This window comes from Danio rerio, chromosome 19, assembly GCF_049306965.1.
Source record: "Danio rerio strain Tuebingen ecotype United States chromosome 19, GRCz12tu, whole genome shotgun sequence".
NCBI lineage: Eukaryota > Metazoa > Chordata > Actinopteri > Cypriniformes > Danionidae > Danio > Danio rerio.
In genome coordinates this window covers 38,122,475-38,143,939 of record NC_133194.1, presented here as the reverse complement: position 1 = coordinate 38,143,939, position 21,465 = coordinate 38,122,475, and the positions used below count along the sequence as shown (strand labels likewise).

Here is a 21,465-nt window from a genome sequence, read left to right as displayed (position 1 = left end):
ATATTTATTTTGATCATTTATTTTTAGCGTGAATGCAAGATTTGCATTATGTAATTAACATTAGATTAGCTTACCGCTAACCTGTGGAAAGACTGTCATCAATATCAGCCAACTCCTATTTTCTAGGGTTTGGGCTTGTGACTATGTTCACATGGACATCAGTAATCTAATTATTTGCCTTAATCTAAATAATTGAATGACAATATCAAGTAAGGAAGAGTGCTGCTTTAATGGAATTTGAATGGAAAGAAAAAACTTCCGCATTTCGTGACGCAGGTATCTGTGGTCCTTTAAGGTAATCAAAAATCACTGTTTACATGGCACACTCTTAATCAGAGTATTGTCCTGATCATATTAAAGTATTGGTGTCCATGTAGACGTATTCACTGAAAGTGCCAGATGATGTCGCATGCTGTCAAACTCAATGCATTCCTCTGCCTTTAAGTTGATTCGATGTGCCCTCAAATGTTACATTAAGATTGACGTGTTACCCCCCTTATATGAAAGTTTAGTAAAGCATCTGCTGCATGTTGGTGTGTCAGAATCCTTGCTTTTAAAATATAGCCACACTTTAAAATGCTTAGTTGAAGCAAATTAGATGAATGCGATCATGCATGTTGATGATGGGAGTCGCTCACTGAATGCACCGTACTGTTCGCTTTGTCTTTTATATCTTAGCAACAAGAACAAACGTGCTTAATATCGCCGACGGTGTCGTATCCCTCAAATGTATTTAGAATTAAATGATTAGAGATGGTGTGACCCAATGCATGTATATGTGTCTTTGATGCACCCCTTGATGCTTCTTACGTCCTTGTCGCAGCACCAGTGTGTAAGCAGTGTAAAACCAGAACAGGTGTGTGTGAGGTGCATGACAGGATTTGTTCGTAACTGTTGCGTGTGTGCAGTGTTCCAGCGATCCGCAGTAGCTAGATCACTGGTGACTGTAACTGTGTTAATGCATGAATTATAATGCATTATATATAAAATTTTGAATATTAATATTTTTAATCAATTTCTCAGTGAATATAGTTAACAATTTTGGTGCATTTAAATAAAACAGATTTATTAAAATATTTATTATAATATTTTAGTCATCACACATTTTTAGAAATAAAAAAATAATAAATTTAAATTTAGAAGAAATATTACAAAAAAATTACAAACTACAAAATTTCAACTAATTTTTTTTGTTTGTTTGTTTCTCTTGATTTTTTTTTGTATTTTTTTTTAAATTTATACGAATTTATACTTTTTATTACCATTTTATTTTATTTTCCCCACAAGTAAAATAAAAATAAAACAGTACAAGGAAAATTAGTCATATGAATAAATAAATAAATATATGATAATATATTTATTTATTTTTTAATTATTTACTTGCCAAAGTATGTTTTTCTGTAGGTTTGTACATTTTTACAGTGTTTTTACAGTCGTGTATTTTTATGTTGACATCACATAAAGGAAGCGTGTAGGAAAAGCATTTGTGCTCAAGAGTAAATATTAGCAGCTCATCCTGGGCAAGGAGTGTATTGTCACCTTGTGCTCACAGACCTCAGATCAGATAATAATGCCTGTCTTAGGATGCATTTCCCCTACAGGATGCAGTCTACATCCTATTATTTACATCTGTTATTTTAACCTAGTTTATCTTTATGGCCCTTTGTCAGTCTTAACATTTGGCTGACACAGATATGCATTGCCAACATAGTTTTACAGTCATTAGGTATGTAAACACACAAGTTGCAAAGCTGTGTGAGAAAGACAGTGCAGTCTAAAAAATTTTTAAAGACTTTATCAAATGGCACACATGTAAAGATAAGATGTGATACTGGATTTATCGTTTCACTCAGAAAATTTTTTTTATTTTTTTATTTTTTTTTTACAAAAATTTCAACTTGGAATATGAAATTTAGTTGTAGTGATTTAAATATTTAAACAAGTTTAATATTGTTAATTAATTTTAATATAAGGTTTAATATGATTTTAATATTATCACAAATAGTATTAATTTAATAAGAATATAAAATATTTGTATACATTTTTTTAGAAATACAGTTGAATTTTTTATTTAAATTTTTTTTCAAATGTTTCCCAAATGATAAATAACAGATCAAGTAAATTTTCACAGTATTTTCTATAATATTTTCTGAAAGACTCTTTTTTTTATTTCCGCTAGAATAAAAGTAGTTATAAATAATAAAAAAACAACAATTTAAGCTCAATATTATCATCTCTGCTCCCTTAAGCAATATTTTTTTTCAGTTGTCTACAGCAGTGGTCCTCAACCCTTGGGCTGTAGACCATTTGGTACCAGGCTCCAAAAGAATTCATTAATTATTTATCTTTTATTTATTATCTTAGTCTGAATTGGTTTATTTTGAAAAATCTTTTATTTTGAAAAATGACCAAATTCTCTCGGTAATCTCTCTGTAAGCTTGCAAAATGAGTTAGAAACAGACACTTTTGGAAAGTTTCCTTACGAAGAGGAAAAGGCCCACAAACTGCCAAGGAATGGATTCTGACCCTTTTGTAACAAATCAAGTGAATCCAGCATGTCTGTGCAAAAGGATCAACTGCTGGAGATCGCAAATGACGGCGGCCATGCAAGTTCATGATTTCCAATGGAGGAGTGTTCGTTATTTTCTTTCAGGTGCTCCCAGTTGAAAACATTTTCCAGAATGGCGCAATCGCACCGCAAGTCAGCTGACAAGGACTGACCGATCAGCTTCATATTTTGTTTTCAATATACACATTTTGTTTTAGTAATTATCTCCGACAAACACTGCAGTGCTTTTAAATTTTGTCTGTAAATAAAACTTGTATCAGAGCTGCAGCAATGTTTTGTCAGACTGTCATCCTCTGAGAAAACGATGGTAAAGTCTACAGCTTACGCACATCATTATAACATAATTTTTGTAACACTGTATAACAATAATTAATATTTTTACAGTACTGTGTCGGTTGGGTTTAGGGTTGGGGTGGGGGAAGGCATTATTAAAATACAATGTTTTAGGTAATTTAATAAAAATCATAAATAATACTTCTGTTTTTACATTACTGTGAAAAGTTTGTGTTGGGGTAGACGTTAATAAAATACAATACATTGAAAATTTTGTAAACAATATAAATCATTCACGTTAACTTTCGGCTGCAACCATATCTGATCTAGCAACAACCAAAACAATTGATGGTCGCCTAGCTTCCCCCCCCATTCTTTCGAGCCGCTTTAAAATTGTCAATTGTTGACTGGTCCACGGTGAAAAAAGGTTGAGGACCACTGGTCTACAGAGCAAACCAATATTATGCAATGACTTGTCTAATTACCCTAACTTGCCTAGTTAGGCCTTTAACCTTTAAATTGCGCTTTAAGCTGAATACAGCAGTATCTTAAAAATGTCTAGTAAAATATTATCTACTGTCATCAAGGCAAAAGTAAAAGAAATCAGTTCATAATCATCATAATAGAAATCAGTTATTAAAACTATTATGCTTAGAAATGTGTTGAAAAACATCTCTCTGTTAAACAGAAATTGGGGAAAGAATATACAGGGGGAATAATAATTCAGGGGGGCTAATAATTCTGACTACAACTGTAATACTTAAAATAATTTACTAATGTTATTTAATAAAGTAATTATTATTAAGAATTATTGAAACCACAGGCTTTGTTGAAATGCATACGTTGTTTTATTTTGGGCTTTAGCATGGTGAGGCCTTGACACCGTACGGTTCCAGCTGGCGCTCTCTGGCTCACTACTTCAGCTTGAGAAAGATCTCCTTATCGCATGGCTCCCTATTCTTAAATGTCAAGAAAAGGAGGAGCCGATTGGACTCCTGATAGAACGAAGACACACTCTCTCTTTCACTTTCTCACTTACTCCCTCTCTCTTTCTCCCTCCTTACAGTAACCTAATGTGTGGCACCATTATATTTGCTTATCTTGGCTCTTAGCAGAGGAGTTTCTTCCTTGCACTCAACACAACACAAAGTGGGTGTGGATGGGGGGGGGGAAAGGGGGGAGTCGTACCCTGGCCTCTGACTTCTATCAGGCCACCTCAGCGGCTTGGGTTACCTCTTTTCATTCTGGCCCGGATTTTTTCCACACGGTACCATAGAGACTCCAGCTTCCCTCTGTGAGGTGGCCTGCCCTGTCTAACTTGTCCTTGAGAAAACCACATACTTTCCGCATGCCTTTCACAAACAAAAGCCACCCTCAGCTCATCCTACTCTATTCTCTACTCACTTTACAGGTCATTTAATGGATTTATTTCTCTCTTACACACACAAATAATGAGTTGTGTTTCCATTTTTGGCTTTCCCGAAGCTCACTTTTGCGAGTGTGCAAACATGTCAGAGATAATTCACAGTGATTGTGGCCTTTTATACAAATATTTCCAATGTAATTTCAAGGCGGAATTCAAATCGTGAATTCCTTCCTGTCAGGTATTCGCTGAGATGGCCACAATTTCATCCCGAACACACTTTTATGTCGCTTTTAGAGGAGAACTGAATGCTTAAACAGTCTCTGACTAACGGTTGACGGATAAAATGTCATAGAAAAGCAAATTATTGTGAAAATGAGGGGATAAAGGGATAGATTGCACAAAGCCTCCGTTCGCAGATGCAAACAATTTGGGAGGAGGAAAAAAAAAACAATGAAAAAGAATTTCTCAGGCATGCCTGCGCATTTAAATGTCGAAAGCTGGATCTGTGAAAGGGATCATCCAATTAATTAGCGCGCAGTATTAGATGTCGAACATGTGGAAACGCACTGTACATGTCTCCCTGGAGTCACATATGAACGCAATTACAGATGCGTCTGTGTAAACAGTATTGCGCTTATGAATGAAAATATCTTCAGTGTGACGTGGAAATCAAAAATGGACACACTCGCTGGAACATACATGGAGACACTCTTCCAGATGTTCAGTCCTGAAAGCATGGGCGGATTTTACTGAAACATGAATGCTGCAGCTTGTAAAACATGTCGCTCCTTTAATTAGCTGTAGAAATTTTTGAATTATATGCTTGAAGTTTATGCACAAGGTTGGGCAAGCTACTTGAAGAATGTAGTGAGCTAAGCTATTAGCTACTCTACTTAAAATGTAGCTTAACTACAGTAAAAGCTACTCTCTGGAAAATGCAGCAAGCTAAGCTAAAAGCTACTTGGCAAAAGTAGCTTGGGTACATCTATGCTAATTTTGAAATTTTCATTTTTAAATCGAAGCACCTTAAATCCAAGTCAATCATATTTTAGTGATCAATTAATCTGTCAATGAAACATATGAGGCATAGTTGGTTAGTTCAATTATTTACTGCAAATAATATGCTGTAACAAACAGAAACAAATTATAGTATATAACAGCTAAAACAAAAAAATTGCTATAGTAAAACGGGATTATGAAAGGAACATTGTAAAGCAACTCATATAAACACCCTAACCATATTATTGTCTTATTTAGATTAAGGCAAAAAAATTGATTACTAAATTGATTATCTAAAAAATAATTGTGGAGGTCCATGGCAGCAGTTTTAAATTGTGGCAACATATCAATAGACTATCTAACTCAAACAGGCAAAACCATTCTAAAATAAAGGATCTTAAAGTTACTAATAATATGATTTGCAGTGATGAGGCTATAGCAAATGCTTTTAATAATCACACCCTGAGGAACCAGATTATGTACACCCAGACTCCTTTTATATTAAAGAAGGATCTTGTAAAAAAGTCCAAAACGTAATACAAAATATGAGTAATTCTACAGCTAAGGATATTTTTAATTTTCACTCTGAATGAATTAAGAGATATAAACATTTTCTGTTGGAGCCAATTACATATTTATTAAATTTGTCGATACAAACAAAAACTTTCCCAGAAATTTGGAAGACAGCAATAATTATATCGATTTATAAACCTGGATGTTAAAATAAGGATGTTGCTTGTAAGTATTGCCATTCTACCTGTAGTGTCAAAAGATCTGGAGAAAGTTGCAGAACAATTAATGGAGCATTTACACTCTAAACAGTTGCTTCATCCACCAATAAAGTTTTTAAAGAAGTGAATGAAGTTAAGTATCTTGGCATAACTCTAGACCAGTGGTCACCAAACTTGTTCCTGGAGGGCTGGTGTCCTGGAGATTTTAGCTCCAACCCTAATCAAACACAACTGAACAAGCTAATCAAGGTCTTACTTGGTATACTTGAAACATCCAGGCAGGTGTGTTGAGGCAAGTTGGAGCTAAATCCAGGACCGAGATTGGTGACCCCTGCTCTAGACATTAATTTAAAATTTGATAGTCGTGTTAAAAATATAAGAAAGTTAAGCCCAAGTCTGTTTTTATTTTATTAGAAGGTTTTTAACATATCAAACTGTGAAATTATACATGGACACAATGATATTTTCTCACTTGACTTATTGCATCACATCATGGTCACAAGACTCTTTAACTTCATTGAAGCCTATTAACTCAGTATATAAACAAGCAGTTAAAATTATGGACTTAAAGTCTATGCGATGGCATCATTGTAAAGTTTTAGGTAAACATAACCATTTTAGTTTTGTCAAATTTAATTATCTTAAATTGGTTTTTAAAGAGCCCATATTATGGGTTTTTAAAAATTCCCTTCCATGTAGTGTGTAACACAGCTCTAAGTGAAGTGAAGTATCCAGCTAAGGCTTAAATCTGTTAGTGTACAGTGTTTTAAACTGTTGATTCATCTATAAAAGAGTCGACTCATAGTGCTTCAAACGAGTCGCCTTGTCACCGATTCATTAGGTGTTTCGCCATGACGTACGAACGAAACCAAGTTATTCACGTGCACGCGCAAACCCGGGAGATTTCAAACCTGAGGCCCCGCCCTCTGACGCAGAAACCCAGACACACACACACACACACACACACACACACCCACACCCACAAACACACACACAAACATGCCGGTCGATTGAAGTCACACTGCAGATGGATATATTGAGTCTCTACCCAAAGATGAAACCTCAGCATTATAGCCAAGCTTTGAACAGTTGGAAACTACTGGAAACTTCTGGAAACTACATGCTACAAAGAATACTTCATCAGCGTTTGTTAAAGTAAGGATCAGTAAAGAGTAACTTACTGATGGACGTCAGGATGGATTTTTCTTCCTCCATTTCTCAAGTGTAAGTACGTGCGATTAAAGTTGCCTCGTTGACTCTAGCTTGCAAATGTATTTAGTTGTGATTTGTTACTTGTAACCGCGTGTACTGTATCAGGTTAACTGGCTATATTCTCTTATCGCGTGCAAAGTCACGTTAAAAACGCGACGCGTGCTGCTTTGTGTGTGTGTGTGTGTGTGTGTGTGCGCGCGCGCGCGTTGTCGTCCGGAGCAGGGTTAAGTGCGTGTGTGTGTGTGTGTGTGCAATATGTGTGTGTGTGTGTCTGTGAAAAGAGCAGAGTGAGAAGCTAGGAGATCTTCTCAACTATTTTTGGAGTTTTTGCTCAATAAAATAGTTAGTCGTCTGAATTTTCAAGTCTTTAGTCTGTATTTACATTGACCCACTGGCAGCTAAAATCCATGCCTACACTATCGAGCGTGCATGAACTGTGATTACTTTTATATTGCTGATTAGCTGTTTGGCATTTCACTCTCTGACTGAAGGCAGTCGACCAATCGCAACAGACTGTCATTGGTCCAATCAGCGCAGATTAGCTTCGCGCTAAGGAGGGGTTTGGGAACAAATGAATCACTGGACGATTCATACAGGAGTCGCTGGGATAATTAGGTAAAAATAAATGCAGATTATAAGACCACGAAAGTGTTTTTTGACCTTGCATGCATATTAAACTGTTGTTGGAGACCCTTACAACCAAGATATGACCCTATTTCATGTATAATATGGGCTCTTTAAATGTTTAAATAATCATGTTGCTATGCTGTTTTCTGATCTAATCAGTAGCCATCAAACCTCTCACAGAGTCACACGGGCAACTGCTTATAGTGACTGTCTAGTGCCAAAGTGTAAGACCTCTTTTGGTATATCTGTTTCTCTGTAAAGGGAGCCACACTGGAATGATTTACCTGTTAGCCTAAAATCAGAAAGTAATATCAATATTGTTAGTCGTGTTCTTAAAAAATGGTTAAAAAACAAAACAGCAGTGTTTGCACAAATAGTCTCCCATTAGTTTGTTGGATCATGTCTCGTTGCTTTTGCCTTCAGTAATTTAATGTAAAGAATTATAATGTTGTTTATATGTATTTATTATATTTCCATCTTGACAGTTTTGCCAAGCCTCTTGTGGACAGGTGTTGAGAATTAGCAAGTTTGCTAAAACTCTTTAACAAAGGCATTTGGTTGTCCATTGTAATTGTGATGTCCATGTCAAATAAATGAATAAATGTAAACATTGTCATTGAGGCATTCACCACAACACACATTTGAATCTACGCGCCACAGCTTGTGTATCTCACGGTAAGAAGTAATGGATAAGACAATTAATGGTGAAGACGCATGGCTGTTTCCGGATAAATGACGTGACCCAGCCACAAAGACGTTTATTGCTGTAAAAATCTGCATACAAACTTTGCTCAGTGCGTTGGACTTATCTACCAGATGCAGCAACCCGACACAAATAAAAGCAATAAAATGTAAAAATAAAATTTTTTTTTAAAAACTTCTAAATGCATGTTTATTAAAAAATAAATAAAAAAAATTATTCATGCTCAATCATTAAGTTTACTTTCATTGTAATTGTACCAACTATTTAACTTATGTTATTTTTTAAAACGGTTTGTATGCAATTATGATTATGAATTCATTCTTGTTAAATTTTTTAAAAAGATTTTTTTAAATGACAGCTTTTGGCATCACGGTGGCGCAGTGGGTAGCACGATCGCCTCACAGCAAGAAGGTCGCTGGTTCAAAATTGTATGAAAATTGTGTGTTGGCATTTCTGTGTGGAGTTTGCTTGTTCTTGGTGTTTGCGTGAGTTTCCTCCGGGTGCTCTGGTTTCCTTCAAGCATTTTTTTTTTTTTTTGTGGGGGAAAAAAATATTTAAATCATAAATAGATTTTTTTAATGACATTTATAAAATAATAATAATAATAATAATTTTGTGGATTTTTTTAAAAAGGTCATATTGCCTAGCCCTAATCTGAATGAACCATAAACAGGAAACAAATTCATGGTATGCAACCCTGAATGGATGGTCTGCTCAACCATACCTGTTTTTTCTTTAATAGTCGTTATGTTGCTCTTTACAGGCATTCTGTGGATTTTTGTTTTGTTTTTTGTTGGCAAGAGAGGAATTGCTGGTGCTTTTGACTGCTTTTTGACATTTTATACGATCTTCACAAGTTCACAGCTAATCAAAATACCAACACGTGCACACATAAAATGAGCTATTAGTCCAGAACAAAACATTGTTTTGGATATTAAATAAGTACATTTGCGAAGTATGTCAGTGAATGGTGAAGCAAACCAGACTTTAATATTTTAATTCATTTATTTGGTCTTGATTGAACTGTATTGTGTGAGCACACTATAAAAATTTGGAGTGCAAATCAAATCACTCAAATCGCTTTTATTGTCACATTATCAGCAGCACGTGTGCCATAATGAGTAAAAATCTTATATATATATATATATATATATATATATATATATATATATATATATATATATATATATATATATATATATACTTGTATATAAATTATTCTGTAAGAATGCATTAAATTGGTCGCAAGTGACAGTATAGACATGTATGATGTTACAAATATTTATTTAGCAAATCATGTTCTTTTGTATTTTCTATTCATCAATAATTCATAAAAAAACTAATAATAACAATATATGCGTAGCTTTTTGATGACCACAGCAAAATCTTTACCATCACATAATTTTTTAGGTAAGTTGCATATAATTTATATGGGATGAATTTAAACAGAAAAATTAAGTTGAACATGACTAAATTGAATTAGTTTGATTAATTTTAGCCCATAAAATAGTTTGCAACCATTTACCTTTAAAAAAAATTGTAAATCCAATGAACCGTTTTTTTTTTCTTCGTTTTTTTGTCAACAGTAACTCAAATAACTACTCGACACAAATGAGGTATGCAGAAGAGCATCTCTAAACACAAAGTGTGAATCCTCTCAGACTGGTTTCTTGAACATGACAATGAGTTTACTGTACTCAAATGGCCTCCACAATCACCAGAAATCAATCCAATAGAGCACCTTTGAGATGTGCGGGAGATTCGCATAATGGATGTGCAGCCGACAAATCTGCAGCAACTATTTGATGCTATCATGTCAATTTGGACCAAAATCTCTGAGGAATTTTCCAGTCCTTTGTTGAATCTATGACACAAATGATTAAGGCTGTTCTGAAAGTAAAATGGGGTCCAGCCCGGTACTAGTAAGGTGTAATTGTAGACATAAAGTATGTCACATAATTAAAGAACATATATAAAACATAGCTCCTTAAAATTTGGATACAAAATTAACAGAATTTGAAAGTGAAGAGATGTTGCTTTACAAAAAATTGGAGAAACAAAACATAACCTTTTAAAATTATTTTTACTTAGATAACTATTGCAGTTTTCCATAAGTGACCTATTGTGACTACTTACCAAGTGTGTGTCACATTTCAACAATGTCTGTTACTTTCAAAAAATTAGGTTTTGATAATTTAACCAAGCTGTAACAGAAATGTAACTGAAATTAGAGCTGGGTGGAAATGTCATTATTGTCTTCTCTTCTCATTTAAACCTCATTAGAATATGGCAAGAAAAAAAAGCGATTTGACCACAGACCATATAACAAAATATTGGAGTGTTTTCAAAAGCAGCTCCCTGCACTGTAATTAAAATCAAGCCATGCAGTCACCAAGGCATTAGTGGATTTTTTTTACCATACTTCGGGGCCAGCTTTATACTTAACATGTCTTCGTTTTATTTCACAATTCATTACACGTTGTGTAAGCTGTAAAGCAAACAGGACAGTGGAAAAGTTATACTCCTTCAGTCTTGGTTTTATTAGCTCAAGGCAATGCTGGTATTCCATGTAAATCTTAATGCGTACATCTAGATATACATTTAGTATTAGACCTATGCCATTAATTTTGATATACCAGTCTGAAAATGCACTTAAAGTGCACTATAAATGCCTACTTTAAACTTCCATTATTTAAAGCTCAATACATCAAATTGTCAATGAATATGTCCACCGGTGAGTGCATGTTGTTGATATATCGTCCATTTATTACTTAGTGGCCTTCGAGTATAGTTGAACATTCATTATAAGCATTATTTTGATTTCACAGAGGACTGTGTTGCCTTAGGATTAAGCATGTGGATTTAATAAACATTTGATGCAATGAATAACATTACAATGTCTGCTGTGTAAGAAAGAACTCAATGTAATGTGCTGACATGATGCATTGACCATGAAGCGGCGACAGGCTCGTACGAACAGCAAAAAAAACGCATTAAGAGTAAAGTTTTCTTCTCATTTACTCTCTCTTTCTGGTGATATATTACACTTTCCCATTTACACACTTGAAAAAGCAGCCAAATTCATCTTCTGGAAAGTGCTTGCCTTGTTTTCCTGTTTTCTTTTGCTCCATTTGATTTGGATTTTTCTGTATGGAAAAGAGCACAATAATTATGAACAACAGAGTATTCATTTTTTTAGGGGGGAAATGGATTCGGTAGCTTATTTAGGCAGTGTATGCTTTAACGTTAACTCTAGGATGACATCAGGTCACTGTTGTTGGATTGATGACTGTAATCGGTGGACTCCCATTGATGCTTTTATTCAGGACCAGGCATATGTCTGGCCGGCTGGGCTAAAATACCTTCCCCACCTGAATTCATTCACTCGTTGTTCCTGACTCGAATTGGCCCACGGGAAAACGACAGCTGTTGTTTTAGGAGAGCGTTGAGAATTATGCGTCTGCTTACTTCTCAACTGGAAGGGATGAAATCGTATGTAAGAATCTGAATGCAAAGAGCTTCCTCTAGCTTTTGGGTTTTTAGAGGTAATCGCATTAGTTTAAATGATCCACTGAGTGCTGAGGATGGGATTGTACTGTAAATAACCTACTGTAATTTGCCAAATAATGATTGTGGTGGAAGTGGAGCCAGCAAAAGTCAGTATGCAGACTTCGGCAGGGCTGGGTTTTTGGATAATTAACTATAAGCTCTGGATTATTTGATCAAATTAGGTCTGTTTTTCTGTTCTTTCATCTGAGCTGCATGTGTTACAGAAACTGTTTACATGCTGAAAAACATCGCTCATTCTGGAAAATATTAATTATGTTCAGCTGCCTGTCTAATGTTTAGAAATCTCATAGGATGCCAGAATGTGTCTTTGATTGATTAGATTGTTAATTGTAAGCTTCAGACTATGAAGCAGTAAAAACATTTGTATTTTTTATTTGGTTACAAATGATTATTATTAGGGCGTCACAGTGGTGCAGTGGGTAGCCTCACAGCAAGAAGGTCACTGGTTTGAGCCTCAGGGCCAGTTGGTGTTTCTGTGTGGAGTTTGCATGTTCTCCCCGTGTTCGCTTGGGTTTCCTCCGGGTGCTTTGATTTCCCCCACAATCCAAAGACATGCGATATAGGTAAATTGAGTAACCTAAATTGTTCGTAGTGTATGTGTGTGAATAAGTGTGTATGGATGATTCCCAGTGATGACAAACCCCGTCGTCGTGGTCAACTCCTCTCTGCGTTTCAAGTCCACCAGCGTACATGGCAAGTTAACTGGACAAACTGGTAACATCGGTCCATATGGAGATTAATGGTCAGCTAGTGTGCGTGAAAAGTAATGGCGTCATATCACCCCGTGGCATTCATTTAAATACAAAATACAGCCATACGTAATTTTGGCTACATAATTCAGCATCATCAGGAATGTATATATTGTAGGGTAGGGCTGCACGATTAATCGAAAAAAGATCACGATCTCGATTCGATCCTACACACGATCTTATTTCAGCTTTTTCTACGATTCAGCCAATTATATTTTCAAGGTCAGGAGAGAAGAAAAGGCTGCCGCAGAAGTCTTTACAGCAGGGGTGCTCAATCCTGTTCCTGGAGATCTACCTACCTGCAGATTTCAGTTGCTACCCATATCAAACACACCTGAACCAATTAATTAGGACCTGAACACCACTTGATAATTACAGGCAAGTGTGTTTGATATGGGTAGCAACTGAAATCTGCAGGATGGTAGATCGCCAGGAACAGGATTGAGCACCCCTGCTTTACAGCAACATTGACACCTTCAAATGGCGTTAAAAGTGTCACATAGTGTATTTATAAGGTATAATTCACCCAGAAATATCATTTCTGTCTTCATGTAATGGTGTGATCACGGTCACGAAATCACACGTGAGCTGACGCACTGTTTGTTTACTGCCAAGAACGCGCACGCAAATGACGCCTACTTTAGTGAACAGAACCTGCATAGGTTGTAAATAACAGGTAATGAAGTTGTAAAAAACTTTGTTTGTTGCACAGAGCGATCGTTTGAGGGCCCCGCGGGAGGTTTGATTTGCATGTGTTTTTTTCTCACAGTGACAGCAGCTATACTATAGGAAAGTGAAAGTGAAACCTGTGCACACATCATTTAAATGATCATATCGCATTTTAGAGTTACGATTACAACAAGCATTTGATTTTTTTAATTTTTTTATAGCGAACACCAAGTGTTGTACATGAAAAAAAATGTTTACTGTGTCAGTATAACAACCCTAGCCTATATATAATGGACATATAATGGTCTAATAATGTTGTCAATAACAGATGACAAGTACATGTGACATGACTCAAACATAATAATTCAATTTTAAAATTATGAATAGCTGTATTCTGATGTCATCATTTTACAGTGAATTAATAAACAGGACATATTGAAAGTCTGTTCAAGTCCACCGTAATACAAAATTTTGCATTTTAAGCAACAGTAGACCGACACGTAGGCCTAATATTATTATTATTGTTTTACCATATGTTTGAGAATTAATAATAATAATAGGCTAATCATATTATCCTTTATTTTACATCTACAGACTCGTGAGAAAGAATCGTGATCTTGATTTTAAGCAAAAAAAAAAAAATCGTGATTCACATTTTAACCAGAATCGTGCAGCCCTACTGTAGGCCTACGTTTTCAGAATGAGCCTGTGTTGATTTAAAATGTCTTACAAAAAATTATTATTTGATAGAATAGTAAATAATTATTACAAAGCGTTTCCATTTCGGTGTCGTTTTTCGACTAAGTGCATTCAGGACTTTTTTGTTTCGACCCAATTCTTAATTTGGTGCATCCCTACCAAGATTGATAATATGCCTCGTCTCCCCTATTGGAAAAACTATTTCTCAAAATATGATTTATGTTCTAAAAATGAAAGTCATACAGGTTTGGAACGATGCATGGTTGAGTAAACAACGATCTGATATTATTTTTTAGGTGAACGATCCCTTTAAAACAGTGTCTTGGAACCAATTTTGGTGTTGTAATATAAATAGTGGCAGGTGCCTTGAATAGCTCAGTATGAAGAATTAATACATCAGGTCTTCTGACACGCTGAAATCAAAATGGGTCAGCGAGGAGCATTTGTAAATCACACTTGTACAAAACATTTGTTACAAGGTGATATCATGGGCCCAGATGTATATTGAGTGTTTCCTTTAGTATAGACCAAATTTAAAGAAAATTTATGTCACTGTATTGTTTCATGAGACGCCCGATAGCTGACACAATCTGTTGTACGCCTCAGTGCTATCAGTGAGATACGTGCCAGTAAAACCTTTTTCCCTCTTTCGTTCATTGCACATCTGGAAAACAGCTGAACGGAGTTCAGCGTCTTTTGCTGCAGAACCACTAGAAAGACAGATGAGATGTATGTGTGCATCTCTGCACCATAAAAAAAGCTGCTAACCCCTCTTTGCATCCTAACCCCCACAATTCTTTGAGCTAATATTTTATCAGGTAACCAAACACAGCCGAGCCAGCCAGGCAGACAACTGTGCAGACAGCTCCCTCTTATTTTTAGCAGGGCTGAAAGATGGGCCAGCAGACACAGATGATCATTCAGTGAAATGTAGGACTCCCAGTGCTGCTGTGGAGAGCTCTATGGACACCCAGTATGTCATGAAAAGGAACAACAAGACGGAGATGATGCAATGTGAGATGCTCTTCTGGATATTCAAAGGTCGCTCTGTAAAAAATGAGGTGTTCGCTGAACTTGAAGGCAACAGTTGGCAAGACTTCATGGATGTTAATTCATCTTATTTTACAGGTGCTGAATGTCATTTTTGACTTTACAAAAAGAGGAAAAACTTATATGAAAGATTCAGGAAACGCCAATTTCTATGCATTCATCAGCTATGCATTTTTCTGCTTTATACTACTATGAATATTGTTAAACTGTCTGTTTTTGTTTTGGTCTATGGGATCCAATAGTATTTACATAGCCTTGGTTACCAGCTGGTTTAAAACCATAGAAATATGGAAACCATGTTAAAGCCATACACTTACCGGCCACTTTATTAGGTACACATTACTAGCACTAGGTTGGGCCCTCTTTTGCCCTCAGAACTGCCTTATTTTTCATGGCATAGATTTAACAAGGTACTGGAAATGTTCCTCAGAGATTTTGGTCCATATTGACATGAAAGCATCACGCAGTTGCTGCAGATTTGTCGGCTGCACATCTATGATGGAAATCACCTGTTCAGTCACATCCCAAAGATGCTCTTGGATTGAGTCTGGTCACTATGGAGGCCATTTGAGTACAGTGAACTCATTGTCATGTTCAAGAAACCAGTCTAAGTTGATTCACGCTTTAAGATGGGTACACTGGGGTCATAAGAGATGGACATGGTTGACAACAATACTCAGGTAGGCTGTGGTGTAACACAATGCTCAATTTGTATTAATAAGTCCAAAGTGTGCTAAGAAAATATCCCCCACACCATTACACCACCACTAACAGCACCCTGAACCACTGAGGCAGGATAGATCCATGCTTTCATGTTGTTGGCACCAAATCTGTATGTTGCAGCAGAAATTGAGACTCATCAGACCAGGCAACGTTTTTCCAATTTTTTTTGTCCAATTTTGGTGAGCCTGTGTGAATTGTAGCCTCGGTTTTCTGTTCTTAGATAACAGTAGTGGCACTTGATGTGGTCTTCTGAACCCTAGAGATGGTTGTGCGTGAAAATCCAAGTATATCAGCAGTTTATGAACTACAAAGACCAGCCCGTCTGGCACCAACTACCATCCCACGTTCAAAATCACTCGAATCCCCTTTCTTCCCCATTCTGATGCTCGGTTTGAACTGCAGCAGATCATCTTGACCATGAGTTGCTGCCATGTGGCTGATTAGAAATTTGCTTAAACGAGCAGTTGGACAGGTGTACCTAATAAAGTGGCCGGTTAGTGTAAAAGACAGCAATTGAACTTGGTTGAGAGAGATTGAGCATTGAATATTGAAAGTTGCACAGTTTGTGTTGTTGTGCCACCCGTGGATAAGTCAGTTATGGACAATCCCAACCAGGGCTTACTTAAACCCAGCTTTTGAGATTGTTAATTTAACGGTGTACTCGCATTAGGCTTTTCAAACTGTGCTCGAGGGCATTTGACCCCCAAAATCCTGGTTTGTTTGACAACTATGTGCAATCTATTTCGCACCCGGTTTTAGCCTTGCTCAGTTGGAAGAGGTGGGCCAGGGCGCAGTTAAGTTGGGCTTGGGTGCTTACGCGTTTAGTGTGAACACAAAGCATGCATGACCTCAAAACTGAAGATGTGTTGTGATGTTATTTTAAAGGTACAGCTTCATATGTATTCACAACTCATTATCACTTGAATGGGAACTCTAATAGTTGATCAAAGATGCAAACGCCTAACTGTGCGTTCACACCGAAGGTGGTGAGAGCGTCAAAGGTTGCTCTGGCCAAACCTGGTGGCAACGTTGTCCCCTTTCAGCTTTGGCGACGAGAGCTTCAAAATTTGCTACATTGATCTCGTATTTAAAGGGGCTGTTGCAGCATATCAGTTACATTCCTGCATAATACATGCTTTCTAGCGTGAAAATGTTGTGCACTTTTTAATAAATTCATTTATCAATGGAAGATCTGCAAAGTGGAAAGAATTTGAACAAACACAAACCCACTTACCTCTCCCAAGTATTATTAGGAGACAGAAATTTCCAACATACAGAATTGCAAAAATTGAATTTCCTGACAAAGACCCCTTTGAATATTTGGTACAAAGAATTAAAGAATCCTAAAAGTGAAAAACAAGCTAAGATATTAAGATGGGTTGAACATGATGTTCAATTTACACCAGCAAAACTATATCTAAGATTTAAAATGGAAAATGGAGTTTGCAAGGCCAAACATCCTTCTGTCTCATCACTATTGATAATACATTAGAAAGTTTTCAACAATTTTCAAATACAAACAACTTAGAAAAACAAGACTTTTTCCATCACCTTCAAGTTAGAAACTACTTCAATAAAAACATAAGAGATTCAGAATACATAAAAACAACAGTAGTGCTGGTATCTATAGATGCGTACAAAAAGATGGTTAATAAAAAACTTGTCAAGAATTTAATCCTGTCTGACATTAACAAAGGAACACTCAACAATGTAAATAAAACAGAAATGGGAAAGGGAAGCCAATATAATAATACCAAATGAGGAATGGTTAACTATTTGACACAGATGATCACAATTAATAATATATATAATCATGTTCTTTATAACACCTCAAATAAAATACTTTCAAACTAGAGATCAAAAAATAGTGAATGCTGGAGAAAATGTGGAAACGTATTGGCAGATAATTTCCACATATTTTGGGATTGGATTATTATACACTTCTATTGGCAAGATTTAAATAAAGAGATAAATGCAATACTGGGATTGAATCTGGAATGTAATTTTAAAACTATGTACTTGGTAAGTTACTCTGCAGAAATACCAAAAAATATGTATATCTTCTTAACACTCTACTAACAACTAGCAAAAAGGCAATTACAAAGAAATGGCTCAAGGAAGATACTCCACCTGTAGGCGAATGGTATGATATTGTTAAAGAGGTGTAGGACATGGAAGTACTGACATTTGCCTTGAGACAACAAGCCTATAAAATTTCTGCATACTGGGACAAATGGTTGAGAAGAAATGTATTGTTTTAATTTCATTTTGATGCTTTTACTAGATATATGTTTGGAGCCTGTTGATGCTTTACACTGATAAATACGAATGTAAAATAAATTTTGTTCAGTGACCTCAGTGACTTGTATTGTGTCTTTTTTGTTTCCATGTTCCTTTAAAAATGTTAGTTTGTTTTGTTCTAAACTGTTTTGAAAAAGGAAGAAAAGAAAAAAAAAATACATATATATATATATATATTTATATATATATAGTATATAAAGAAAAAAAACAAAAAAACAATGGAAGATCAAGTTGTGTGTGGTGTGGCTTTGCTCCACTTAATTATCCTCTATGTCCATATGTCTGAAATATCCTGAAGCAGCAAAACTGTTTTTGTACTGTCGCACGAGATTCCTGCTTTTTTAAAGAAAAATACATATTATATATATAAATACATATATATATACAACATTAATGCATATCAATAACTCGCCAGTAACTTTTTAGTGTATGTTCCTGTAAGAAAATGCTGCAAATAATTGGAAATCCAGCGACCGCAATAATCAAACCCTTGGGAACAACTGTGGTCGGAACCAAAGTTCCCAGTGACTGTGTTCTCTGGACTCCTCTCAAGCAGTGGACTTCTACATTCTGATTGCTTGCCGCCAAATCGTGTCATAGCTCATTACCATAAAGTTAACTTGACCCTCCTTGACACCCACACCTGTAAAGACGAGCCGCGCTGCTCCTTGCCGCTTATCGCCACCGGCTCTCATTGAAAATGAATGACTTACAGCTACTTTGACGCTCTCGCGGCTTTAGGTGTGAACGTATGATAACTACACTTCAGCTGCCATCTTCAGCAAACCTCCTAATAATTGCAGCATATAGACGTTCAAGTAAATGCATGGGTTCAAAAGTGGTGGATTTGTTATGCTACTGCATCCTAATTGACTCAAAATAATACACAACAATATAACTAAAGAGTGCTTCTCTTCCTGTTTTTTCTAACAGTCACATCGATGATGCAAAGTTGCTTGGGCTCGGAACGTGAAAATGCACTGTGAGTGCAGGCCATTGGGGAAGTGGACAGGGGGACAATCACACCAAGGCTCGGTTCAAGGTAATCATGTCTAGTGCGGGTACACCCTAACACATCATACTTGCATCATGTATGCTAAGGCATTTGTACATGCTTTAATACTTCCAGTCTAGGTTAACTTATCTAATGTAAAATATACATTTAAACAGTATGACCTTTCACAATACAGATTTTTTTTCATCCAATCTACATTTAAGCTAATTGTCAAGGATGTTAGAAATTAAAATGTAATCTTTAAAAGTAATATTGTCATGTTGTAAGTTGCCGAAATATTAGGATGTGTTGCTGTTCAAATGCAAGAGTTATGAGAGTTCAACATTAAACCTGCCCTTGGACATGGACAGTGTTACAAAGAATAAAATCAGCTTATGTTTATAAAGCTCTCATTCTTATAAGTTTTGTTACAAGCTAAGCATCTTTTTTTCTGACAGTGCTGTTCATAAATCTCAAGGTTTATTTATTTGTTCAGTTATTTATTTAGTCTTATTCTGTTGAAAGTGCACATTCTGATTGCGAGCATGTGTTGCAGATTTCTAGATTTATGTGATATCATTACCACTGATTCTCTAATCTAATTTCATCACAGAATTCAAATTAAACAAAGCAAATCTGAAAAATATTGTGTGGTCAGACGTAAGTCCTGAGGATGGTGCAGATTCCCAGAAACCTTTTCATAACTTCTAGAAAAGCCTACGTGTTTAAGTGGTTTTAAATGTTGCGTGATGGAATCATGGAGACTTTTTCCACATTATTAAAAATATTTTAAGTATTCTGACTTTAGACCTCACTCAACCCCTTCATATTTTTTCAGGTTTGTTGCCTTGTGATTTCAGTGGCAATTTCTTACAGCATATCTTCTCTAGTATTGTTCTATAGATTCTACTCTAGCTAAATGGAACAAATGAAGTTTGTTTCAGACTCCTGGGATTTTAAAGTACTTGGATTTATGAGGGAAGTAAATATACATACCTGTGAGCATTATAGGTCAATGGTACCAAATTGACCCATGGGACATGGGAACATATTTATGCATCTAAGAGAGGGGCCCATTCTAACAAGCCCTGCCAGATATAGGACCTCAAACAAGCCTGCATACCAGTTTAATTATCTCACATCATCTTTTACCATTAAGCACGCCATAGACTAGCAGACTCCTAAACATGGGAATGAAACAGCAAGTTTGATTCGAATCAGTCTGCGATATAAATCAAAGGCCACTTCGGATGTTGTGTATTTTATTCAAAGGGATCTTTCTCAGTTTTTATGGCAGCTCATTGAAGGGTAACCATGGTAGCAGACGTTGAATGTATGTTTTAGTCTGAGGCCTCTTTGAGTCTGTCATCATCAAGTTTTGCCCTTTGCTTTGATTTCCTGCACTAGTCCCATGCTTTATGGCGCATGAATGTGCGATGATTTATTTAGAGGTCAGCTGCACCTATAAAAGATGAGTGACATGTGAGAGCATTGTTATACCGGACCACAAGCCTCTGGCTTTAAACTCACACTGTAAAAAATATTGGTAATTTAGCAGTTTTCCATATTTTGTGATTCATGCTTTTTTCTCTCATTTATGTGTGCGTTTGAATTGCATCATGGGGCCTTGATCTTTCCTTCAGCAACATTTAATGTTGAATAGTTTTTTAAAAAGTTCCTTTTGTTGACATTTTTAATAGTTTGCAGTGATATATTGTCTTTATTGGTATTGTATTAATGGTACAAACATCTGATACTGAACTGCCTTTACTTTTCTGTTATTTTATATATATATATATATATATATATATATATATATATATATATATATATATATATATATATATATATATATATATATTTATATATATATATATTTATATATATATATATATATATATATATATATATATATATATTTATATATATATATATTTTTATATATATATATATATATATATWTWTATATATATATATATATATATATATATATATATATATTTACATATATATATATATATATATTTATATATATATATATATATATATATATATATATATATATTTACATATATATTTACATATATATATATATATATATATATATATATATATTTACATATATATATATATATATATATATATATATATATATATGTATGTATGTGTATGTATGTATATATATATATATATATATATATATATATATATATATATATATATATATATA

At 35.2% G+C, this 21,465-nt stretch overlaps 1 protein-coding gene across 3 annotated transcripts in view; it reads left to right on the top strand.

Annotated features, from left to right (window-relative positions):
* The window catches only part of col8a2 (collagen, type VIII, alpha 2), a 202,376-nt gene that overhangs the window by 6,306 nt on the left and 174,605 nt on the right, over positions 1-21,465 (top strand). For 2 of the 3 annotated variants that reach the window (XM_073931209.1, XM_073931207.1), the window contains one exon: positions 19,175-19,375. The gene's annotated coding sequence lies outside the window, so the exon portion shown is untranslated. The remainder of the gene's footprint in view (positions 1-19,174; positions 19,376-21,465) is intronic. The other variant, XM_068215201.2, reaches the window with a different exon arrangement.